Genomic DNA, 26469 nt, shown 5'->3' with positions numbered 1-26469 from the left:
TGTCACGGGGAGAAATGTCCCCATTTTTAGTCAGCAGGGCTGGATATGAAATTGTACCATTGCAGAGTGAGGAGGAGCTGCAGAACTCATCAGTTTTTGTTTATGGGATGTAGCTGTCAAGCTGAGGGAACAGTGAGTAGAGACCCAGAGTGGGAGCACAGGCTGACAGCGCACAACAATATCTGCACATGAGTTTGCTCAAAGCCCAGCCAGCAAAGGGATGTTGGCAGAACTCAGAGGGCAGCCAAGTTTTGGTCAGTGCATGGCTCTGTCTTGTCCCCAAACCCAACAAAAGCACTGAGATGTAACAACACAGAAGACAGAGCCATGCAAGGAGATGGCTCTGGAGCACAGTAAGCCATAAGACAGATAAGAGCTTTCCAGGACAAGAGCCACCTCTAGAACCACAAAGGCCATATGCAAACTGGGCATGAGACAGAAAAGTTGCTCAAGCTATGTCTCCTCATCAAAGATAGCATCTCGCACTCTTGGGGACACGCTAAACCCACGTAAGCCTGTCCAGCTACTTAATAAGTCATTGAGGATGCACAGTTTAATTAACTTACCCAAAATTCCTCCTTTCCCTTTCCCTTTTTTGCTATTAATATTTTTCTCTATCTGATAATGCAGCATAGTTAATTCTTTCTGGCTTTATAATGAATGATGCCGTGATGAAAAAGGGTTAGCAGTGCTTCAGGCAGATTTTAATTATCCAGCTGAGCAGGTAAAAGCACTTTATTCCTTGCCTTCCCCCCCCTGCACGCAACACCTTTGCTTGGCAATTAACGAGGGAGCATGGTGCCACACTCTGCACCTTTTTGTTTTTCAGCAAGCAATGCTTATGGCCACCTCCTGCTGCATTCCTGCACAGTGAAAGAGGAGGAAAGGGTGCTGCTGAAGATAAGATGGGTGTAGGACACTACATGGCTGCTCAGAGTCTTGTTCTATAGCACAGAAGATGAAGAGGGCCACTAAGACGATAAGAAGACTGGAGCACCTCTCCTATGAAGAAAGGTTGAGGGAACTGGGCTTGTTTAGCTTAGAAAAGAGAAGATCCTGGAAAGGGGGAACGGTTTTAAACTGAGACAGGGGAGGTTTGGGTTGGATCTTAGGAGGAAGTTTTTCACCCAGAGGGTGGTGACGCACTGGAACAGGTTGCCCAAGGAGGCTGTGGATGCCCCATCCCTGCGGGCATTCAAGGCCAGGCTGGATGTGGCTCTGGGCAGCCTGGTCTGATGGTTGGTGACCCTGCACACAGCAGGGGGTTGGAACTGGGTGAGCACTGTGGACTTTTGCAACCCACACTATTCTATGATCCTACAATAAGAGGAGCCTCCAGACCCCCATCACAGCCAAGAACCACTCACTGCATCAGAAAACGCTCCAAGGCCGGAGCTCATGGGCTCCAGAGCAGCCCTGCAAGCTTTGCCGATAAACTGAATATTTACAAGGCCATATATACACAACAGCACCTCCGTAAATCAGGAGAAACTCCTAGCACAACTTTTTTTTCTTTTTCTTTTGTATAAATCAATCACTATTTTTACAAAATAAATTAGGTGCCCGGTACACTCATCGATCACGGGTGGGTAAATCAGCACAGCCAGGAGCCGGGGAGCGCTCCCAGGAAGCTGGCAGGAGACGGATGAGGAATCAAAGCAAGCAGAAAGGATTTGTTTCTAATTTAGTTCCTCTCTAGTTTCAAAAAACACACATACTGGCTGTGACATTGGCTGCACCGACGGCCGGATGGGAAGTTCATAAAGCACAACCCCAGGCTCATGCAGCTCCCAGAACACAGTCACGATGGGTCGAAGCAGAACCCATAATCTCCTGCAACGACCCATGAAAACGGCCATGTCACACAGCTTCCCACTGAGCGTGCCTTTCTCTTGGCTGCAGCAGGGCTATTGCTTTCCATCAGGAGTGCGACCCGAGGGAGCCGTGCTGCCCACCCGACTGCAGCACAAGAAGGGGAAACCAAAGCACAAGCACAGGATCCGCTGAGCTCCACAACACCAGCGCAGCTCCAAGCAGCACCCAGCAGCCCCACAGCCCTGTTTGTTTCCCCCTGCCTCGAGTCCTGAATGGAAATGTCACGAGGACAGTCACCATGGTGACATTTCAGCAGCTCCGTATAGAGCTATGCGGGAAATGAATTTTAAAAATCCCTATTAAAAATGAAATGACAAAAACTATTTTCTGGTTGAAATTTGTTCTGAGAGGGTTCTTTGCTTTTCTTTTTTATTTTCTTTTTCTTTTGTTCCAAGCAAAGAAAGTTTGAAGTGTTTTGTTTTTAAGAGTTTCTTTTCTTTGGGTTATTCTTTAATGGAAGCACAGTCTCTGCTGCAGAAGTGACTTTTAGTGCACCCATGGCTTGCAGAAATGCAACTCTGTTGAACTCATATTGAAACCATGTTCTCCCATGAGAATCATTGCACGTTTGGCTGCAATCTGAGGTCACTGGATGCTACAGAAGTGCTTCTGGCATAGAAGAGTAAACATCGGGGTATTTTCATATCATCAACTTAAAGACAGCAGGGAAAAGCATGAATGCACCATACCATCAAGATAGTCAACTTGCAGCTTTGTATCAAATCTACCAACATTTGAAAGCATTGATTAGCACCAAGAGACTCCAACGATGGGTAGAAATCCATCAGCACAAACAGCATTATTTCTTTCAGAGGTTGCATACATGGAAAGATAAACCGTTTTGGGCCAACTGGAATGGAGCAGCACACACACACACACACACACACACACTTGGAATCAGTTTGGTGGTGTCACACTGTCCCTCTTTACAGGCATCACATAGTGCAGGGCTGTGCGCAAGGCTCCAGGAGGGGCGTGATGCTGTCCAGCTGTGCTTCCAGCTTTTAAAGCTGCTCTGTATGAGAGGCTTTCATTAACAACAGCCTGTTCGGACTCATGCATTTTTATGGCCACTTTTGTGTGCGTGTGTAAAAATATTAGAGCAGCCTTTGTTCTCTGCTTTTAAACTGAGGAGCCTTCAGGAATGCACTAAATAACAGCTCCTGCCCCATTGCAGCAGCGAAGCGAACATTTGGAAGCTATTTCTTATCTGCCAGAATGAAAACAACAAAAATCTCAAGGAAGAACAAGTGGGTTTGTTTCACTGCACCTTCTCAGGCACTCAGAGAAGTAATGAGTGCCCAGTCTTTGGACTGGGCATGGCCACTGTTCCAAGGATTATTCCAGATGAGGGCTTCTTCCCTAAGTCAGCACAGAGCCCGGCAAGGCCAAGAGATGGGAGTGATGATTGGAGTCCCTTGTTTCTCTGACTGGCTTGCATATCACAAAAGAATGCTAATGTTCACGTCTTTATGAAAGCGCTGGAGTTCATCAGCTTTGCAAAGAAGGGAAATTAAATCAAGATTTAATTGGGATATGCATGTTTTATTCATGGTACTATCCACAGGAGAAGCCAGACAGTTGAAGGTAAAGAAGAGGGGGAAAAAAGTCTTTTGAGAAGTTGTTTCTCTCTGATTAAATAGAAATAGTTCCCCACTTCAAAGGGAGTGCTCCTTTAATGTATTTTAAATGCTCAAATGCGCTGTTCCAATGGCTCTGCATCAGGCCACTGTGCTGCACTTCAGCCAGGGAAGGGTTCCTGCAGCAGCTTTTGTGGACACAGGAATCCAATGATGTGAGCAGGCTCCTTTCCTCCTCCAGTCTGTCTGTCCCATGACTCCAATGCTGCATGGCACCCAATGCCTTCTTGCATTGCTGCATCCTTTCAGCACTGCCATGGACAGTGCAGGGATCTCAGCTCAGGCTGCACTGCACAAGGAATGGGGATGATCAGCAGGTTCACAGGCTCCAAAGGACATACATGGAAGAAAAACCCATCTTGATTCTTCAGATCCATCTTTGCCCATTCAGCAGCCAGGAAACAAAACACTTCTTCCTTTTTCTGTGGCTGCACCCCAAAGTAGGGAGAATGAATTGCATTCTTACTACTTTACTTCTGAGCAAGAGCCTTCTGTTATTTTATAACCTCCATATTTTGTGACTATTTTCAGGGCTCCAGTTGCAGGCAGCTGTAACTCTCAGAGGGGGTTTTTTTTCCAGCCGTCTTTTCAGCCAAGCCAGGGAAGTTTTGCAATCAGGAAAGCAGCTCATTGTCCTGCTCCTGGCAAAGGCCACCACACTGTAATACTGCAAATGTCTGCACGGAGCCAGAACTGGTGGAGGTGAGGTGAGACTTACAGCACATCTTATCAGCCACGGAAGTGTGGATGTTTAAGCAGGTGCTTAAACAGAGCCCGGCAGTGGATGATCTTAAGCATGAATAGAAGTGCTTTCCCAACAACCACTGCTCCCAGCATGGTGCTAGGTTACTGTGCTTGCAGTATGTCAATGGGCTCTCAACACAGTAAGGGAAAGTGATGGAGTGGCTGCTAACAGCCACCCTTCTGCCTGCCACAGGGTTTGTCTGGTCATAAAGACCTCTTTTAGGGCCTTCACTGAGACAGGAGAGAAAAGCATCCTTTCCCTGGGATGCTGTGAGAGGATGCAGGAGTGCAGCAACAAGCGTTGCTGAGGGGAATGGAGCAGGGTGCAAAAGCTGGGACATGCTAAAAAACAGATGAGGAAACGCAACATTGAAAAGCCACAAAAGCAAGGCTGTCAGGACACAAGAAAGGTCTGCTTTGCTTTTTCTTTCTGATTGAAAAGTAAACTTGAGGCACTGCGAGATAGCAGCTTGTAAGGGAGGAGGGGGATCCGCTCAGCAACGTTGGCGTCGCTCCTGGTGGGAATTTCTCTGTAAAGGAGCAATTGTTTGGTGACTGCGCCTGACAAAAGTACAATTGGAGAAGTGGAGGAGAAAAGAAGAAAATCTTCTCTGTAACTTGTGCCCTTCAGAAGCAGCTCCTGTCGCATTCTGCGCCTGGCGGAGCCACCGCTGCCTGGGGAGTCTCAGGTCTTTGTTAAGAAAAGGACACGGAGAGAAACACGAGTTCTCCCGAAGGCTCATTATTCAAACTGCTCTAGACCCGACGCACAAGTGCCGGTGACTTTGGAAGATGAACAATCTTATCTCTTGGGTGAAAAGGACCATTTGTTGTTTACTGTCCAGGAGAGAAAAATCACAATAGACACGAGAGGAAACTTGGAGAATAACGGAGCAAAAACTTGCCAAGTGAGCTGCAATGCTGGAGGGCAAGAAGTAATGCTGCCAAGCAGGGCAGGGCTGGAACCCAGGCTCAGCACAAGAGGGGATGCTTCCCTAGCAAACACAGCATGGGCAGCTCCCAGAAACACATCTGAGCACCCCATGGGCATCCCATGTGAGTGCCCAGCAAGGAAGAAGCAGGAGATCCTGTAGTAAGCATCTCTCAAAGAAAAGCCAGCCCAAACGTGCCTAACTGTGAGCTGAATGGTTCAAGTATCTGTCTGCTTTCTCACCAGTTTTGCTCAGCCTGAAGATGGGCACCACTACAATCTGCAAGATGATGGATACTTCTCCCCTAGTGCCCACACTGCTGCTAGTGAGAAGTATCCAGCCCTCAGCACAGCCTGGCAGAGGCATGTGGGTTAATATGGAAATCAGCTCCTACCTTCCTCCCTGCCTGTCCCCAAACTGCAGGCTCTGCTGCAGCCACGTCCTGGGGTGAGCCAGGCCTCCTGAGCTCTGCTCTGCTCCAAGCCTTTGTGCTCGGATCGAGTCAAAGCAAGAATGCTCTCTTATTCTTGTTCCATTTGAAACTGTACACATATGAATGTGCACGCATAGCTAAAATATAGTGTGTGCAGAGTGAAACATATAATTTATTCTGGCAACTCTATAAACACTCCCTCCAAGCAAATGGCTTCTGTTACTGAATGATGCACTCTGGACCCTCAGGAAGAACCTGTGGTTACAGTGGGAGGTGGGATAGAGGGGTGGAAAGAGCGGAGGCAGCTATATGGGCAAAGCACTGTGCAGGGAGTGCCAAAGGGACAGCAGTCGCCCCGGGGTGCTGGCAGATCTGCAGGGCAGCAATTGCCTTCAATATTTGGTTATTTTGGAGCTGCTACATCAAATCCCTGCTCAGCCAGGGCACGGGATGGGTCATCTCTAGAGGACAGCAATGTTGGCCTGCATAGAGCTGGGTAGCGCTGTGACTCATCTTGGGCACAAACAGAATCACCATTCCTTCCCTCCCCCTCCCGACTCCTGAATGGCATCTCTTAATGATAAAAGTCCCCGTGGTTTATAATTACCAGTTTGACAAGTTCACGAGTTCCCTGTTAATTATTATAATTAGCTTTCACTCGGCGAGAATGCAGGAGTTTAACAACAATATTAACAATGGGAGGACTATTATCAAGAATTAACTACAAAGAGCCGACGAGGAGGAGTTCCTCCTGCCTGCCAGTGAGACCTATTAGCGCCAAGCCCTGCTTCTATCCTCAGCCTTGCTTAACTCAGCATTGCCTCCGAACTTGCTCGGAGAGTTAACAGCGATGCTTTTGTCCGTGGTATTGGTAATAGAAGGGAAACAAGCTCCCCCTGTGCTGCTCAGAATAGGATCAAGATTCAAGCCAGCAGATACAAGGAAATTACAAGCTAAGGCTGCCAGGGACCGCAGGCATGCTCCAGAAGCAGCCTGATGCTCCACTGGTCCCTTCCATGTTCCACACGTGGCAGTGCAGAACCAAGAAGAGGGTGGGGAGATCCCAGGGCTGCCCCCAGCTCAGTGCTGGGCTTTGAGCCCTTGCTGCATCCACAGGAGCAGGGGGATGCACAGTGTGTGGACAGGTATAGGCAGTGCTTCTGCAAGCAAGCATCACTCAAGTGTACTCAGCACAGCATCCCCTGTGAGCATCCCTTTGCTGCCCCAAAGCCAGGAGGGTACGGAGGCATTAAGCCCCCAAGACCTAATGGGAACAGCTCCAAGCAACAGCCCAGCTGATTTCAAGATGCTTCTGACTATGATCCATGCAAAACCCAAGCAATAACTGGAATGGTGATGGACATTGATTCACCAGCATTGTCCCCACCACCCCTGCTTTGAGCTATGCGAGAACTGGGCCCTACAAGCATTTGCAATACATGCACTACACTGTGTGCTCCAGAGCCACCAAGCCAAGCACATCTAAAAGCCAGTGGAAGCCTTTCCTCTGCCAAGTATGCAGCAACAGGCAACGGGCTGAACAAGTAGCAGACAAAGGTCAGTGTTTGGCACCTTCACTTTGCTAGAGACGACGGCACCGACTTCTCAAACACAGCCAGACCCAGAACAGACCAACACAGTACGACTCCTTTTTTCCCTCCTCCTTTCCATGTTCAAACGCATACAGAGTGCTTATCTGAAGCATAGGAGAAATCGAGAGGCAAGCTGTGCAAATAATTAGTTATCCCGAGCTCTTTCACACCTGAAACAGAAGGTTGGAGGCATTTTATTCCACATTTAATCACACCTTCATAGGGCAGCAGCAATAAAGGAGGGGCTGTGGGGATCGGTATTGCCCCTATCGCTCTCCCCTTGCAAACAAGTCACTGGTTAGTGGGAGATACTGGGTTAAATGCTCTCCCTGAGCCTTCTGGGAAGCTCCTTTGAACACTTACAACATCAGAGCACAGGACCTGATTTGTCAGACAAGCCTGACTTTATTATTTTTTTAAAAGGGGGATATTATCTCTTGCCTCCAAAGGAAAGAGGAAGAGGGAAAAGCCACTGATACAGAAAGGGGGTAGAGATGGATACAGAACCTCATTATTAAACAAAATAAATAAAATATACCGGCAGAAAACGTGTCTTGGCTTTATTACTATATTCTGTCCTCTGAATATTTCATTCCCAACTAATGCACAAGCCAAATGGAAAAATTCAAGCAAAACTGCAGTACTTAGAATACACTTAATTATTGATTCGGCCAAGAGGGGGAAAAAATAGAAAGAAAGGAGAGGGGAAAGAAAGGCACAGAGCTGCTGTTGTGAACCCAGTCAGCTCTCAGGGGAGGGCAGAGCACACGCATGCGGATACAGGCAGATATTCTTGCAGAAGTTTTAGCTTAGAATTTTTGAAGGCCTTTTTCTTTGCAGCCAGCTCAACAGGTGGCACACCTCACAAAAGGCCAGAGCCCATCTCCTTCACAGGGAGCATCGCTCTGCATAGAGTCACTTCCCCCTTCTCTCCACAGCCCCCTCAGCAGCCAGAAACCAGATAACACAATTCAATAAAAACCACAGCTCCTGCCAGTATCCTTCCCCAGGAATTCCCACCTCAGACTTTACCTTACCGACCACCCCAGCTCTCCTGCACGCAACAAGATATGAGATTAGAAATGACTCACCCAAGCTGCCTCCATCCTTGCCAGCATTCCCATCGCCATTGCAGCTCTCACATGCAGCAGGACCAAGCAGCTCAGCTGCTGGGTAACATCATTTATACCATTCCCATCATGATAAGGAGCAAACAGAGCACACCTGTGTTAGGGGCACCGGCAGGGAAACAGCTTTGGACAGCAAAGGAGAGGAACAGAAAATAGGAAATCAATGGTGGGTTAAGGCCAGAGAGAGCAATTAGGCTTGGGAGCAGTGCCACTCGCTGTGGAAGGAGTGTTTTTAAGTGTGTATGAACCAGACTGGTGTGCTTACACGTGGCTGAAAGCCCACCAGACAAGGCAGCTGAGCAGCAATGCCATTCATGGGGAGAAAAACTTAAGTCGTGGTGTGTGTGTGAGCAGACTGGAGGGAACCTGGTTTTCCTCCCCTGCTGTGATAAGTCCAAAGCAGCAGTTTCAAAGTTGTGGGAATTACATAGAAGGAAGGGAAAGGACGGCGGCAGCTGGAGATGAACACAGAGAGGAGCAAATAAAACCAAAAATAGGCTGAAATCCCACATCTAAAGCAAACTAACACACTTGCTGTTCCTTCCAGTGGGCGTTTTTTGAGGAAGAAATCATTTTGGTCATTGCTTTTTGTCTTTGTATTTGGACACAAGCAAAAACACATTCTTGAAAGCGCTGCTAAAACTCATTTCTTGCTCACAACAAAATGTCTCCCCACAAACATCAGAACCCAGTTTCCTACAAGTCTGTCATTGCCTGTATCTTCAAGACTGGAAAACTGCTCGTCTTCCCATATTCCAACCCTTTACATTAAGTCACTTTCTCCTGGGTGACATGATCCTGAGCAAAAATGCAATCTCACAGGGGGGCAGGGTGATGAGATGGGATATGCCAGATGGGACAACCATTCCCCAGTGCCACTTGACTGGGAGCTGAGGTCTGTGTCTCCCACGCATCATTATAAACTCTTCTTTTAATTGCATCCCCTGCCTGTCTATGCATCTAGGTGCCCAACTTTCAACCTATGCTTTCCTCCCTCACTCCTATAGGCACTGACCTGTCTCTGTGCCTGCTGCCAAACACAAAGCAGTGAGTCTATAAAGGGAAAATAAAAGCCGGTGCAGAAAGGCTTGCATTTGAAGGCTTTCACAGAAGAAAAGCAGCAGCAGAGGCAGCTCTGTGTTTTCCTCTACCCAGATCTAAATATTTATAAGTGACTTTTGAGAAGGCCTGACCTTCCCAACCCCTCCTGATGAGCTGCTGGCCCTGGGGGCTGGGGGCCAGATTGGGGGGGAGCCCACCCCGGGCGTGCTGAGCAGGAACAGCATGTCTGCAATGCCAACCACGGCTTCAATTAGAAATTTCACTGAAATTTCAAATTATGGCTGTTTTTCTAAGCGATAGAATTATGCCGTGTTAGAGAGAAAGTGACAGGTAATTTGGGACACTGAGGATTTCTTGGACTCGATAGTTAATAGGGAGTTTAGCACCAATTCCTCTGTAATTTGCACTTCTGAGAAACCGTGTTATTATAAAGTCAGAAATCTCAAGCACTTTCAACTCTGGATCTGCCAGACTGAGGATGACCAGGAATTGAGACGGCCCGAGCCCACAGGTCACCCATTTCAATATCTGAAGCGGGGTGCCTTCCCAAAACGGCCGCTCCAATCAAGGAGCTGAAAATTGGAGGTGACATTCAGAAGTCTCTGAAAATTATAACCCTGACTTCCTCCTTGAAAAGCTTATCTGAATCCGAGCTTATCCTTTGATGAGGTTACAGAAAAAGCATTCTGCTCTGAGTACTTGAAAGATAACAGGCAATATATGTGAGCCAGTACGCTTCTCCCTGGGGGGAAAACACTATCGAACATGCCGAGCATGGGACACTAATTAAATGGTCTGAATTATGCTGGACATTAAGGTCCTGGGTGGCTTGGATTAACCCCTTCCTGTCCTTGAGCCCATGGACCACTCAAGCATCCCCATGAGGAGTGGTGGGGGAGCGGCCCCAAGGAACCTCCAAGACCTTCCATTAACTAAACTAAATAAATTGCCTCTAAAAACCAACCCCCCTCTCTAATTCTGAGACACCAAGCTGAGGCCCTGGCTGACCCTGTCTGTTGGTAAAGACTTGATAGTGCTCAAATTCAAGCTAATGCTCGGATTTCTTGTACTGATGCTCAACCAGTAGCTATGACCAAGCATCCTCATGGACTTTACTAAGGAAGGAAAAGCAGGAGGAGAAACAAGTGCTGTTGTATCAGAGAAAAAAGGCAGATTCAGTAGTGCCTATCAGACTTGTAAAAGGGCTGTGAAAATGGATGCAATGAAGGAAAACAGCATTGCCTTCTTCATAAAGCAAAGAAGCAAGCATAGCTGGGAGAGGGCAGGGGGAAGGAAAAGCAATGCACTGAAACTATGGTGCTGTGATAAGAGCAGCACCAATCATGGGAGCCCAAACGTGTCCCCCGGTAGCAGCAGCACATGGCTCTCATGGAAGGCACACGTCCCACATAGTGCCCCTGGGTGGGCACTAAATAACAGCAAACCACACAGCACGGATCCAGGCACTAACCTGGGGAGGGATGGTGCAAGGGAATGCTATCCCAGTGGTTCAGCTTTTTAATAGCAGTAAATTACGCTCTATGTGAAGCCTACTTGTAAGCTCCCAATGCATTCAGGGTGCAGCGCATCACCAAGAGCTCTGCAGCACGGGGCAGCACATAATGCACATTTGTGTCACTCGTTTTCCTCAAGCAAAAGCCCCCAACCTTTGCATTTGTGGCAGTCAGAATTACAGTATTGCTTTGCTTTACTTTCAACTTTAAATAACTTATGACATTTCAATACCAAACATAAGATGGAAACAAGGTTTGAAACGCGTAAATTATCGGTTCCTAAATGGAAAAGCAAGTTGAGATGGAAGTTTTCATTACAAGCTGCTGAATGGGTCAATCTCTGTGCAAATATTCGGTATGATTAGCAGACAAGTGCAGTCCTGGAGTGCAGAGGGCTTGTTTCCAAATAAAGGAAACTATGCCCCCAAAGCTATCAGCCACATTGGAGCTTTGTGTGCCAGAGTGGTCATTTCACAGGCGCTTCTGAGAAGACAGAATTGAAAGGCTCTAAAACCGCAGAGAAAAAAAACACAAAGGGAAAATTGCCCGAAATTAGAAACTTTTAAGTCATATTTTCATTTTCTACCAATCAAACAGTGATGGGGGGAGGTGAGAAAAGGAACTCTGTAGGATTCCGAGCTCTGTGATGCAGGGATGCTGGCATCTCACATCACAACGGGCTCAGATGGGCTCCAACGTGGGTTGGGGACCGCTGTGCTGTGGTCAGCCATGGAGGTACAGTTTGCATTACATCGTATTTAAGAATACAAGGGAACCACAAGCAGCTGTTTCTCTCCCCAGGTAGGATCGCTTCTCTCCAATATAGGACAGCTCACCTAGAGGGAGGGATGCGCCAGCATAGCCTCTTTTCTGATGAGTTTGTCGCTGAAAAAGCAGACAAAAGGAAGAAAAACATTTTAATGGCTTAATTCCTTTTAAAATTAGCTCTTCCTTAATGCTGCCCCTCCCTTCAAAATGCTGATAATTGTTTCCTGGTTCCTTGCCATATTCCAAACCATCGCTGTTAGCAATTCAGGCACCGCTGTGGAAGATTAACTGGGAAGCCTTCTGAGTGCCTTACATCAAAGGGACTGAAAAACTGTAAATTTACCAGAATGTATTATGCAGGTGGGGGGAAAAAATGGAAATTCTGTTAAAAAGGAGAACTCTTTTCACCTGGTTCTGGGGCAGGGCTTAAGGCAGCTAATGTGTCTCTGGGGAAGAGCTCCAGTCTGCTGCCATGCAAATAGCTGCAAGACTGTGGGAACAGCAACAGGTGGGAGAGGTCCCCAGGTTCAGTGTAAATGGGGAAGCCCATATTAGCAGGGAGTGTGGAACCTCAGGTAGCCAGTCAGGTGAAGAAGAGGCTCAGGGGGGACTTTATCAATGCCTGTAGGTTGGAGGGAGGCTCCTGGAGCAAGCTCAGCCCCTCTCACCTCTATAGGAGACCTGTGCTTGGCTCTCAGTGCAACAGCAATGTCCAAAGGCAGCTCCAGGTGAACACCCATGGGAGGGTCTCCTGCACCACTGTATACCAACACTTGCACAGCAAGATGGAGGGAAGCAGAGGAGGGATGCAGGTGAAAAACAAAGAGGAAAAGATGAAGGCAGTATGATCAAAGGTCAGGAAATCTTTTGGTGAATTGCCCAGGACAAGCTGCCACCTCCAATAAACATCTCCCTGCTTACCCCAGCCCTGGCCACAGTACTGCATGGGCTCAGTGCAGTCCTAGGCTGCCAACTGGGAGGGCTGCAGTGGTCAAAGCAGCAAAGCTGAGCAGCACTGGGAAGAAATGCTTCAAAGGGCCCTCGCCTCAAAAATGTTGAACATTATTTCCATGGGTCCTTAAACAGAATAATTCATTAGTCAGCTAAGAGCAATCAATAGCACACTCCGACAATTTATACACTGACTCTGTTTACCCAGTAGACCCTCTTTGATAATATTATTTATGATTCTAAATAACTCCATCGGTGTTCAATAGAGCTGGGAGGCACCTAAGGGACCGGGGCACAATCAAATTATGAAGACATATGGTTTACTCAGCGCTGGAAATGTTCAACTGCATTTCATTGCTGTTAGTCCTGCTGCAGTACCTTCCCCAATCACTTCTACAACCTTCCTAATATCGTTTGCTGTAAGGGAACACTTCTTCAGGGAGAGGGCTCTCACAGCTGACTGAGAGATGTGGCTGTAAAGGGAATTTTATTGTGGCTATTCCTGCATCCCCGGTGCTGAAGGACATGTTGGCAATCTGAGCTTGCCCCACACACACTGCATTGGTGCTCGGTGCATGTAGCAGCCCTGATAAACCCCCAAACCAGCCAAGTGCTGAGTCATTATTATCGACAGAACATCGCTTAAGTACTCTGCTGAACATCCTCTGGGCTTTGAGGGTGTATAAAGCTAACACTGGTGCTATAGTGCTCTATAAACTCTAGTCCTCCCCGCAGAGAGGCAATAATTAATCAGACGATGCATGATACGCAACAAATTAAAAAGATAAAACTTCCCAACAAAAATTATGGGGCCAGAGAGACGCGGGTGATGCGTTGCAGTTCCCTGCCATCCCATTTCCATCCCTCTGTCCATGCGTTGTTACTTACAAGGGCCAAATCCTGCAGCCTGCATGCTCTGCTGCAGCACAGCACTCCAGCACCTCTATGCTGTGCACAGGAGCTGCTGACATCAGCACACCCACGGGTTTTGCAGGACCCAAAGGGGCAGATGAAAGCCAGCATCTCTGCTTCTGAACACAGGAACTCCTCTTGACAACGATCCTGCTCGTTCACAACTAACAAATAGCCCGGGCTATAAAATAAAGCGAGAGCAGTTACCGCTGTGGAAATATAATCTCTGAGAAAATCCCACTAGGGTAATAATTAAAACAGATACTGAAGACTCTGACAACCCTGGATTTATTTTTGGTTTTAAGCTATTTCTGCAATGCAATTTCCTTTTGAAAAATCAGCATCTCCTTCCCATAGCAGATGCAGATATTTCAGTATCTGGGTTTTTTTCTCCTCCCCCCCCCATCTTTCCCCCTCCCCCTATGAAGTACAATGGAAAACTAAGCAGTGACATTTCCCATGGAATGGAATGGGAAGACATTTGTGTCTTGGAAATGTCAGGTTTGTTCACCTCTACTTTCCCATGCAGACTTGCACTTTTGATGATACCCCTTTTCTATAGTGAGAAAACGTTTAGGTGGAAGATTTCCAGCCAGCCCCTGTAATTACCCAGGATGTATGGCACGCAGCAACCCTCTCCCTACTGCTTCTAAAACTGTAACAACGGGAACATCTCTTTGTATTTGCCAGCTGAGGATGATTAAGAAAGAAGCCAGTAGGGGGCCAATATATATATATATTCTTATTTAAAACATTTAGATATAACCTAAAATCCCATGCTCAGGTGCACAGCTTGGCTCTTCTGCCATTTCCCATCACAGCTCCCATCCCCACAAGCTGCAGTCACCTCTGGAAACCTGCTCTAACCCCCACCCTGCAGGGTGATGCCTCATTAACAGCCATTAATCACAGCTGCAGAGTCCTCCTTGAGGAGTGGGAAGGTTATATCCATGGGACAGTTTCAGGCTGCATCCAGCACCCTGCATTGTAGCCTTAAAGGTGATGTTATGCTCTTTCTATTTAGTTATCCTCACTTCCTTTCCCTCTTGACATTTATGAATTTTGGATGTTTTTCCTCCTTGGGTCTCTGAAGGGCATTTTGGAGGTCTGTGTCATGGCATATGGGAACATTGTACCCCCTGAAATCACACCCAGCTCACCTCACCATGAGATCCCCTTCATGCTGTGTCCACATGTCCCATTGCATCCCGGGGATTTGGCTTCAGCTTCTGTCAGATCACTGCTCAGCCCCACTGCAATGCTTTGGGGTGCACAGGGCTGCTGCTGCCTCTGCAGTTGCCAGAGAGAGACACACAGAAATGACTGGAAATGGTGGGGGGAAAAAAAAGACTAGATTCCAAGAGATCAGGAGGATGTTCTTAAAGTAGGTGGCAACTTACACATGAAACCATCACTGACTGCCCTGACCAAAGGCCAATTTAGCAGTGAAGTTGCACAGGGGCATCACCAGAGGCAGACAAACCTTGTTGTAGTAAGAGGGGCCATGGGGCACAGCAAGGGCATGGATGGCATCAGTCCCAGCCCATCTCCCCCCACTGCTGCTCACACAGGTCCCACTCTGCACTCTACCCAGAGGTCCACCTTAGCTGCATGCAGGGCCAGATCCTTCTCATACCTCCCACTTAATACCCCCCAACTCCTTAAATGGCACTAACTGAGTGGTGGATAAACATTAGTTTCACAGCTCACAAGGCAGAACTGCCTGCCACTGCCAGTCTAGACGTAATGAGTTCCTCCTGGGGCCCCTGGGAGCATTTAGAGTGGGCTCTTCTTTACCCAAGCTGCCAGTCAAGCCGGTACCAGGGGGGGAAGGAGCGCCGTTAATCTCTTTCCCACCATCTCATCCATAGCTGAAATCCCTTCGAGCATGTAACAGTTTTATTTTAATGTGCCATCCTAGTGACGTGGGCAGCAGCAGCGTGGGCAGGATGCGTGGCTGCCTGCTTGTCCCTGCACAGCCCCAACCATTGGCTCTGCTTGGGGAGAGCCACAACAAGGGAGAAGCGTTCCTGTGTTGTACTCTGCATCCAGGCTGCTGTTGTCACCTCTGTGGATATTCTTTAATTAACAGCAGATTGCTGTTCTGTGGAGAGAGACTAATTTAGCACCCGAAGAGAAGCAAAGAAAGTTTGCTGGCAGCACGATGCCAGTGGCCAGAGACATCTCCGACCACGCCATGCTTTCACTGGGGCCCTGAATCACTTGTCAGGAGCTGTTCCCAGGTGGCCACAGTGAATCAGCTAATGAAGATGATGCCATGGATCTTGCAGGCGCTCCAATGGCCCATCCACAGCTGCTGCCACATCCCTAACTCCTCGTATCCTCCTCTGGAAGGTGAGACTGTATCATATCATTGATATGATATTGACTGGTTGGAGGGGATCTAAAGGATCACACAGTGCCACCCCCACCAGCTCAGGCTGCCCAGGGCCCCATCCCACCTGGCCTTGAGTGCCTGCAGGGATGGGGCACCCACAGATCCCTGGGCAGCAGTGCCAGCACCTCACCGCCCTTAGATGAAAAGAATGCCTCCTCACATCCAATCAGCATCGCCCCTCTTGCAGTTTAAATCCATTCTCTCTTGTTCTGTCACTATCAGACCATGTATTTAGTCTTCCTCCTGCTTATAAGCTCCCTTCAAGCACTGGAATGCCACAACACACTCCCTGCAGCCTTCTCCAAACAAAACAAGCCCAGCCCCATTCAGCCTGTCTTCACAGGAGAGGTGCTCCAGCCTTCTGATCATCACTGTGGCCCACCTTTCCTTTCCTGCTCCCACTACAGGAGCAACCTGCAGTGACCTGAGATCACATCAGAGAGGCAATGCCATCATCTGTCACCACTTAATGCCATGAGGATGTGTGTAGGAGGAGCAGGATTTACAGACATGTTACCTTAAGGTGAGGTGACCTGGGGCAGACCCTGAGCTGTAGAGGTGCTGCATTAGCAGCAATGTCTTGCTTAACACCAGCACCTCACTGACAGGACATGCAGCCATCAGTGCCAGCATATCACAACACACAGCAATAGCAAGAGCAGGGTGCTTACATCCCAGACAAGAAACACCAGCTGAGAGGTGATAGGAGCCACATGAAGGAGTTATCTCTTGCCTCTCTTCAGCTCATCCCAGAGCCGACTCAGCGTACAAGATGGAGAACGATAGAGACCCTTTCCAGAAGCCTGATGGACGGACTGCCAAGCTCTGATGTTTCCAGGCTCTGTTGTCAGCCCAGGGTGGCTGCTCCCACATCCTCACTTGCAGAGCAGAAGCGATGCTCTAATCCGCAGAGACGGGCAGGGTGCCAGAGTGGACTTTTCCATCCCTAATCTCCAAGACGATGGACACCTGTGTCTCTCTTCTCTGCCTGGCTGTATTTAGCAGCTGTAATTATATCCTTTCAATCTCTGTATAAATAACTGGAATTCCGGGTAAAGTGTTGGTTTGCTTGATTTACATCCCCAGTAAGTCAATAAGGTTGCAACAAGGATAAATCAAGGCAGAACTGCATACTCAGAAGATCTGAGAGGAAGAGCGAGAAACTTCTGCTCCCTTCTCTCTCTCCCATTACTCATGCTTGTTTATAAAGTGGCTGGGATAGTTTTGGCATTAAATAAACATTAAGTGATTGCTAGAATATTTCATCATTGTCCTAAGTGCCCACAGAGGGTTGCGGGAAGGAGGCTCTTGCTTTTCCAGACTACTTCAGCTTTCAGGGCTGTGAAGGAGGCTGAGGTTGTTGGCTGAGCATCCCCCTCCCCATTTTCACCCCCTGCCATGGGTTCTCTGCAAGAACAGAGGGAGGTAGGGAGCCCCAGTTCACAAGATCCCCAACGCTGCTCCTCAAAGCCCAGCTAGGAATTCCTCCTTGCAGTGACCTTGCTTTATCTTTACAAAACAGCAGCTTGTCAGAAGTCAGAATGCTTTGCAAACCCCAGAACGCTGCTGTTGCTTCATCACCTCCTTCTTCTTCCTCTACCCAAGCACTGCTCCCTGTGGGTACATGCCTTCCTGCCCCCTCCTGCTCACAGCCCAGGCACCATTAGCAAACATGCTCACCCCCATTAGCAAACACCCCCAGACCCCCACTGCACATTCATCAATACTCATCACTCAATATTTCAGCTCTTTGGTGGGGGGAAATGTAAAATCCAAGCCCCACCTCACCACTGAGCCACAGCATTGTCTCATGCTGGACCAAAACCTGCTGCATATAGAGAGCAGCAGTGAGGCTTCACACCGGTGTATCCGATGGAAGGAGCTGGCCAAGAAGGGGCAGAGGAAAGCCACGGCATTAACTGCAGTGCCTGCATCATTGGACAGCAGGCTGCATGGCAGGGTGTGCGATGCTAGATGGACGAGTCTGTCCTGGATGTTTTTCAAGTGGAGATTAACCACTGAGTAGGTTCTTTTTATTTAAGATGCCATATGTCTCTTCCCTCTAAATATCTCTTCCATCAGACACCGCTGTGATTCCCAGTCTGCCTTCCAACCCTGCCTTTCAGACACGATTCCAAGCACTTCATAAAATCACATTAAATCAGAGACAGAAAATACTTTCAGGCCTCCTTCTGTCCATTCTCCTGCTCTATGCCGTGCCCACACATACGCTCAGCTGCTTTGTCTGCTCGGGCTCTCCACAAATACATCTTTCAGGATTCCACGTGTGTGATTTCCCTGTTAAAGCTTCCAGAGCTGCGCTGTGAACCCTTTGGGTTTGGGGTGGGCTCCTGCTTGGTGACTTATCTGATTACACTGTGAATTCGCTTCTCCATCTGTGAAAGGCGGATAGCAATGCTAGCCCTTTCTCCTGCTGTGAGTTCCAATATATCAAGGACTTTGAGGCACTTAATACTATGTAAATGGGAGACATATCAGCTGTGCCTCAGACAAATGAATTTCACTTAGATTGATGGGTGTGAAGCACTTCCAAAATTAGGCCTATTCTTCTTAAATCAAACAGTTTCCCCAAGCCAGTTCAGCTCCATTGATGTAGAGGAAGTCATCAAGTTGCGATTCATCACCAGGTTCGATAAAACACCCTCAATAAGCTGACCCACCACATGCTGCTCTTCTTCAGTATGAGTTAAAGTTTGCTCAAACACACGACGAATACCACCTGATCTCTTGGTATCACAAGGCTGAAAACCCTGGCCACATTCCTATCCAGACTCAAAGCACATTAAGTGTCTCGTATGGAGCTGGGAACAACACCTGCTGGTCATCGGGGCTGCAAGGCAGCACTCAGTGATTGGAGTGCCTGCTCAGATGCTGAGCCCTATTTATGACATTAAGTGCTCCATAACAGTATAAATAGCATCATAAACCTCATTTCATTCATTTAACAAACAGCAAATCCATTTTGCACGTGGAAAGACCACCACACTTTCAGAGAGACAAATAACGTCACGGTAAACCATACTGAGCTGTTAACTACAGCTTTATGTTCACATATACAAGGCGGCACTCAGCCTTAATGTTGGGATGGGGAAGATTTCACCCCTATGAACACACACTACAGCCTGAGGAGGGAGCACGTGACTGATCCCGTCCTGTGGGGCCCAAACAAAGCCCATCTCCCCAGGGCTGCAGCTTCTCTCCTCCAAAAACCAAGCGGTTCATCCAACTGAAGGCTCCCGTATGTTGTTTATACGCAGAGGAGGTTCAGCTCTCTCCAACTTTTTTTTTAAACTGCAGATAATCAGCAAAGCTGGGCAAATAATTCAACGCGTATAATTTATTCTATGAATTTTGATTCTTTGCCCACAAGCTGCTTGTGCTTCTCACAAAGGTCCTGTGAAATTATTCAGAGGAAGAGCTGCCCTGGCCTACAGCTCTCTCTGACCCCCCAGCATTGCAGTGCTGGCTGTTGGTTATGCCAGAGAGGTGCCTCCATTACCTGCCATCTCTGCTTATGGTCTGGGACAAAACCAACCTCAGAGGGCATCAAAGCATTAATAGAAGCCATACCTGGATGCCCAGGACAGCATTTCCAGGCATCATGCTGCGTTAAGTACAACAACTGGTTAGCTGAGTAATCATGGAAACGTGGTCACGTCATCCATATGTTTGTACTAAAATGCCCCACACTGTCATTAAATGAGACTAAACACACACAAGAGCAGCAGTAAGCACAGCTGTGCTGCTTTTACCCATTGGCAGCACAAGGAAATGATGCTGCAGCCTCGCACGTAGTTGCAGTGCCAGTTAGCAAGCTTTCCTGAACTTATGTTGAGGCTGTGAATTAAATGGCATCTGTTGGAGCTGGTTCCCTATGCAGGTCTCCTTGTGCCACCTCACCGTGTCTCTCCCCCATGCATCCAAGCACAGCTCCTGGCAGGGATTGAGCCTAACAGTGCCAAGGCTACAACTGCAAGGAAAGGGCTAAAGAGCATCCAGCAACACGAACAACTGCATAATCCCCAGCTTTGGGAAAAACCAGCTTCAAAGTTTGCTGAAAATGACTTGCTATGGGGGCAGATCAGTGCGTTCCTGTCCAACTAACACATTAGTTACATTACAGGTTTGCAGCCATCATTACACAATATTGCCTTCATGTGTGACAGCTGATACAACTTCCCATTAACAACCCTCCCAAGGTGGGAGTGATGTGGTTATACGACCACAGCAGTGCCTGGTTGCAGACCATCCTAGAGTTATAGCTCTGATGCCTTGATGGTCACCATTCCCAGCTGATGGCATTCCCACTGCATTCACACCATGGATACCCTCCATCCCTTCACTTCCACACCCAAACACTATCATCTCATTGCATGCAGGAAGAGCTATAACCCTGGAAGTTAAACATGCCTGCCAAGACCAACATTGACTTCCTCTCCCCATCAACATTCAGGTATCTGGTAAACCTAATACAAGAAATTTAGCTTTGCTTCTTTTATTTATTTGCAAGCTGAACACTGAAACATTGAGGTTGAAAAACATCATGTCTGTTAAGAGATGTCTAGTGACCAAGACAGCCTCAAAATGTGTTTTAGGCTGACTTGGCATGCTGGCTTTTAGGAGCTAAGTAGACAAGTGAACTAATCCCAGGTCTTAACAAATAATGTTCTAATCCAACTTTCATTTCCAAATGCACCCATACGTTTGAGAATGAGTCATAAGGTGTTTGCTGTGTGGTGGAGAAACAGACAAGCTGGGAAGGGTATTTTTATGTGTTTGTGAATCATTGTATATGATATTTTCCTCCACTGTGCTTCTCTGCCCTAACAGTTTTCTGCAATGAAATCCATTCAGCTGTACTGGAAATGTAGGCACTTTATAGAAAATCTTTAATAGTGCTAGCACAAATGGATGGCTCTTATTTCCTCCCTGCAAAGTGGCGATTTGCAAAACCACTGCCAGCAAATATTTACCCCCCCCCTCACTCCAGGCCATTAAACAAAGCCTAATGGAAATGCCTTCTGGCAGATGCAGCCAGGACAAACGTGCCTGTGGGCAGCAGTGCCATGAGCAAGGGCACATGGGGGGCACAGCAGCCACAGTGGGCTCAGGAAGCAAGCACTGTGCATCCCTATAGACAGATGCATAAGCAAACAGAGACACAGAAGACATCAGATGACATGAGGCACTGGCACAGGTTGCCCAGAGAGGCGGTGGTGCCCCGTCCCTGCACACAGCCAAGGTCAGGCTGGACGGGGCTCTGAGCACTGCTGGAGCTGTGGGTGTCCCTGTGCACTGCACGGAGTGGCACCATGAGGCCTTTCAGGGTCCCTTCCAACTCAAACCATTCTGAGTCTACATGCACAACCCTGCAGAGATCAATACAGAAGCTCATATGCACACAAACACGGACACACGAGCACGTGGCCACACCAGTGCCAGCATCCCTATAAACATGCACACAGAGGGACAGCAAAACACATAGATCATTTCCAACACTTTCTGTCCTGGCTGCAACGCCTGTTTATTTTCTGGTGTGCTCATCTTGCTGGTATTTTTAACATTTAATTAGTTGAGCCAGCTGCTTTCGCTTTACAAAGGGCTGCTTAGTTTTGCCTTGCTCTAAATGTGTTCCCTTTGTTAGCAGGATCAATGCACACTCTGGCCGTGCTGCATAAACTGGGCCCCAGACCCCAGCACTGCTCTCTGCTGCATTGAGCTCTGGGTGCAGGAAGCAGCGGTAGCTGCAGGCTTTACATGGCAGCAGCCAAGGCAGCCTGGACTCCAGCCTGGGCTTGGAGGACAACAAAGCACAGCACCACTATACATTTCCTCTTCATCCCTCTCTGAATGGGAGCTGAGAGTGACCTTACGCTCTGCAGACTATTGTCCCTTGGAAACGGGATGAAAACCAGAGGATGTGCCATAGAAGAAAGATTTCTGCCTGGCCGCAGTGGGGCAGGGATCCTGCTCCCCTTGGCAAGGGGATTCTCAGCAGCTGGAGCATAATCACTGCCTGTGTGGATGAAAGACTTTGCTTTTTTATCAACAGAGCTCAAAATCCCCCCCTAGGAATGGGCCACAGGAGAGCTCTCTGCTTACACGTCCCCACCAGGCAGCTACAAAGGCTCTGTGAGCAGCCAGAGCATGCTGGCTCATCCCTCCCCAGGCAGAGCATTGCAGCTGGGTGGGGGCACTGCCAGCCCCCCAGGTCCAGCCAGGACACCAAGGGTTCGGGTCCCTAATTAATGATGGACATAAGGCAGCTGTAAGCATCCCTGGAGGCAGATCCACCTGCATGCATTCATGGCTACAGTGCAGCCCCACAGAACTACAGAGCTATGTAGGTGGTTAGCCATCATCTATACACAACTCAGTGTGTTCTGTTCCATCCCCAACTTCCCCTCTCCCCACTTTTCCCCCTTATGCTCCTTGCAGATGGGCTGAGGACAAACAGCGGTGGCATTGCCATGATCCCATCCCCTGGCAGCTCTGCCCTGCATTGCCGCTAATTCATTGCTGGCAGAGATTAGGAGAGAAGCACTGTCCCCATTAAGGTCGCTGAAAGAGAGTCCATTGATTTCAGGGGAGCTGGGATTTCAGCCTGATTATCTCTATCGCTCATGAAAATACTTCTAAGGAGTTTGCCTTTGGAAAAGGGCAGATTGCCTCAAATGTCAGGAGTTAGCAAAGCATTGCTCCTTCCCCAGACAGACTTCCCTCCCCAGCTTCAAATGGCACAAGAGGACCCCTGTGCTATTCTATTCAGACTAGAAGAGATCTTGAGCCTTGAAAGAAGAGAGGAGTTTACCTCCAAATATACACATGAACTTCTATCTTCAATAGTCCTAATATTTCTTTTTCCTCCGAGGAAATAAATGTTTAATTGCTCTTATTCTTCCATATCACCTTTGAATAGGATTTGCTTTTTCATTGGAAGTCCAAGATGGAACACTTAAAAGTTTCCAATTTTCAGGCCCATACAAACCTCTCGCTTGCGACACCAACAAACAAAGCCCAAACATGTTTAATGAAACAGTTTGGGGTTTAGAAATGAATGCTTTTGTTTTGCTCAAAAAGCCATTCATAGCTCCAATCCCAAAGCCTCCTTTTTCCACCCCCTCCCCCAAACCCTTTTAATCCAGCTCTAAAAACCTTCTCTTTGAGAGAGGTGTAATAGATGCCTGCTCACCCGGCTGGATTTGCCTTCCTCCTCATTAGAGCTACCAGCACCAAGCCCTGTGCTTGGAGGGAAATGAATCTGCTCTGGCTGCTGGAGATAGCAGAGGGAGTGCATGCTTATCACAGGTTAGCCCTCCGATAAAAGAACAAAAGTAGAGCTCAGCAAACGATATCTAGCAAACAATAACGCGCGCTTTCCCCCTGCTATTTTCCTTTTCCAGTTGTCAGTAAGCAAAACTAGATCATTTTCCCTGGTGTGTTTGGCCCCCATTGGTGGCACAGCTGACCCTGGGTGGGGATTTCAGCAGTGGGTACCACAGCACTCCTGGGCGCACCTCCAGCTGTGGTCAAAGCCCTTTTCCCTTTCTGAGCTTCAAATTCATTTCTAGCAGGCACTGACATCAGAACTGCTGCCCATGCAGTTGTTCCTGCCAACAAACTCATTAGCAGAGATATTCATTGAGAGAGCACAAAGGAGGAATGAACTCAGGCTCTGCTGGCTGCTGCTCCCCAGCCAGAGGGCAGTTAAATGCACACACTCCTACTGCACATCAACCCACATGCACCTCCATAGACTCCTTGCACCCTTTCCAAATGTACTTCTTTTAGTTAGGGCAAACAAAGCTGTGATTTCACAGTGCTGTAACCCAGGCTGGAGAGCCTCTGGCCATAGGGATCCAATAGCACTGCTCACCTGAGACAGCATCCAGCACAAAGGTGCACCCGAACCATACCTGTAGGTGGACATTTGTTCTCACAGAGCCCAAGGAAGAGGAGCAAAGCACATAACATACACTGTATGTGTTGCCCAGCTTGGGGAATGCTGATACCAGAGCAGCACAGCTCTACACCACCAAGCCACAAGTTTCTGAAGCAGCCTGACCACACTGCCAAGAAGCTCAGTACCTCCTGGTAAGTACCAACCCTCTGTAAAGAGCAGCACATCCCCCCTTTGTGCCCCCAACCCTGCTCCCCTTCCCTACCTGGCAGCTCTGCTTGCTCCTGGAGTCACTCAGCAACAACTGCAGCAAGAACAAACCAAGAGGAGAAAGGCCCTCAAGCTCCTATTTATCACCAGGATGACCCCTCTGCTCACAACTCACTCATCACCCACAGCTGCTCCCAATTTCTTTGTGCTGCCTGTGCACCCACCTGTGTGCAGGGCTCTGCTCCTTGTCCAGCCTGGCCCTGCAGCTCTTCCCTAAAAGAAGAACAGAAGAGCATTAAAATCTTGTGGGAACACAGAGAAGAGGGTTCAGGAGGTCTGACTTATGAGGAGATGTAAAGGGATGTCATCTAGGACTGTAAAAGAGGAAAGGGGCAGAGGGGAGATGAGAAGGATGTGAGAAAGCTGTACAAGTAATAGTAATAATAAAAATAATGCTCTTTATAAATTGCTCACTCAAGGGCCTGGAGGGGCCCAAGCAGACAATTAAAACACAATAATAATAAACAATAATAATTAAAATCTCATAAAGCTCATCATAGAGGGGAAAAAAAGCCAAATACTCTGAAGCTCGTGAAATCCTGCAGAGAATGTAAAATAAAGGCAAAGGGGAAAACTTCCCTGAGGTTGACCAAAATATATCACAGGCAGTAATGGGTTTGTGCCAAAGAGAGGAGAGAGATGGGAGCCCTGGGCAGGGCTGGGTGTGTGGTTCAAGGACCAGGAGACCCCTGCAGGCACTGGTGTTCCCTCCCCAGATCCACTTTAAATAGTGATTTTCAGGGAGCTATTGTGAATCATTTGCTTTCGGATAGCATCTAATCTGCAAGCTTTACACCAAATATTGGATCACATTCCAGCAAACAGTGGGCATCAAATCGAAACTCAGCAGGATGCCTTTAAATGATGTTGTATGGGTGCGTTCTGTCATGTTGTCCCAAACTTCAGCTGGCAGGGGGATAGCACATCCTGATTAGGAGCTGAAAGACAAGTGTGAGCTCTCACTCTCTTTCTCCATGCAGTTGCATGCGGACGTGCGCTCAGATCCTCACTGTATATTCTACAGAGACAGAAGTCAGAGATCAGGGTAGTCTAAAATGCAGCATGACTGCAGCACACACAAGCAGGAGCGCAGCAGAATGCCTCTGACAAGTTACACCAATTATACACCCGTTATTTGTCACATCTGTTCACTCATCAGTTTGCATTTCAGGCATGAGACTGCATCTAAAGATAAGACAGCAACAGGAAAGTGGGGCAGACTGATGGTGCAGAAGGGCGATGTTTGCAAGTCCTTGCCCAGCACTGCTCTGCCCACCCTGGGATGATGCACCATAAATATGCATGCGGCGTGGCAATGGGGTATCACTGCGTTTTGACATGTATTATATGTTGGAATAACTCAGAGGGATTTCTGCACAGTATAATAATGAGCACGCCTGGTAATAGCCAGCTCCAGGAGAGGAGACAAAGCTGGAGTTACTGCACCTGCAGTTTAATAGTTGGAGAATTGTGATCTTAGAAAAGCAGTTTGCCCTAACGACATGATCCGTACAGTGAAAGCCTCTCGTCTCGTTTAAGCCGGCTGTGGGGGATGTTTGCAGCCACAAGACTCTCAGAAAGGATGCGTTTTCTGACAGCAAGAAGGTCACCCAGACCGAGAGCAGAGCTGCGTGCTTCTGCTGCATTGAAATTTCTCTGCCCTCAATTCACCATCGTGATATCAGCCGAGCATTAGGGACAGGGAGGCCAGCCAAGAAAATGCTTTTCTGATGGGTTTGGGATCTGGGAGCCTTGGGGGGGGGGGGCTGCAATGGGGAAGGGACAGCTGCCCACCAGGTCTGGATTGGTCTCAGAACAGGAGGACGCTCCCTTGGTTCCTGGCTCCCCTGCATCCCAAGTGTGACAACACTGCCAGAGTCCCAGCAAAGCCAGGCTGGAACCCCATACATCCCTCACCGGGTCAGAGGCTATGAATTTGTTGCCTTACAGCTCTCCCAAGGTGGCTTTGAATCAAGGGTGGCTGGCATTGGGTTTAATCACATTAAGGCATGGCGGGTCCACTGCTCTGTTTGAGGATGTCTCACCCCAGCAGCATCCTGCCCTTCAGAGGGAGGTGACGCTGCCTATGTCCATTGTCACTGCACAGCCCTGCATGGCAGGGGGACCCTTCCTGACCTTCACAACCATTAGCTGGTCACCTATGGTGTGAGGGCTGATTAGCCCTGACTTCCATGTGCGGTTACAAACGTTATTATTGATCATAACATTACGCAGCTCCTCTAAATCCAGCTACATTTAACCCAGTGACCTCTGATGGCCATAATTCTGCAAGCTGCTGACATGCCAGGTGAAGACACGGAGCTGAG

The 26469-nt window shown here is 48.2% G+C and overlaps 1 long non-coding RNA gene across 3 annotated transcripts in view; it reads right to left on the bottom strand.

Annotated features, from left to right (window-relative positions):
- Positions 1-24357, bottom strand: part of LOC107324312 (uncharacterized) — a 52011-nt gene extending 27654 nt beyond the window's left edge. For 2 of the 3 annotated variants that reach the window (XR_004309587.2, XR_014938225.1), the window contains exon 1: positions 24307-24357. This is a non-coding gene — a long non-coding RNA (uncharacterized LOC107324312). Of the gene's footprint in view, positions 1-13529; positions 13735-14713; positions 14844-24306 lie in introns of all 3 variants that reach the window. The other variant, XR_014938224.1, reaches the window with a different exon arrangement.
- Positions 24358-26469: the final 2112 nt, after the last annotated feature.

Source organism: Coturnix japonica, chromosome 34 (genome assembly GCF_054131305.1).
Source record: "Coturnix japonica strain WE chromosome 34, WE-NBRP24, whole genome shotgun sequence".
Classification (NCBI taxonomy): Eukaryota; Metazoa; Chordata; class Aves; order Galliformes; family Phasianidae; genus Coturnix; species Coturnix japonica.
This window is presented reverse-complemented; position numbering and strand designations above follow the sequence as displayed.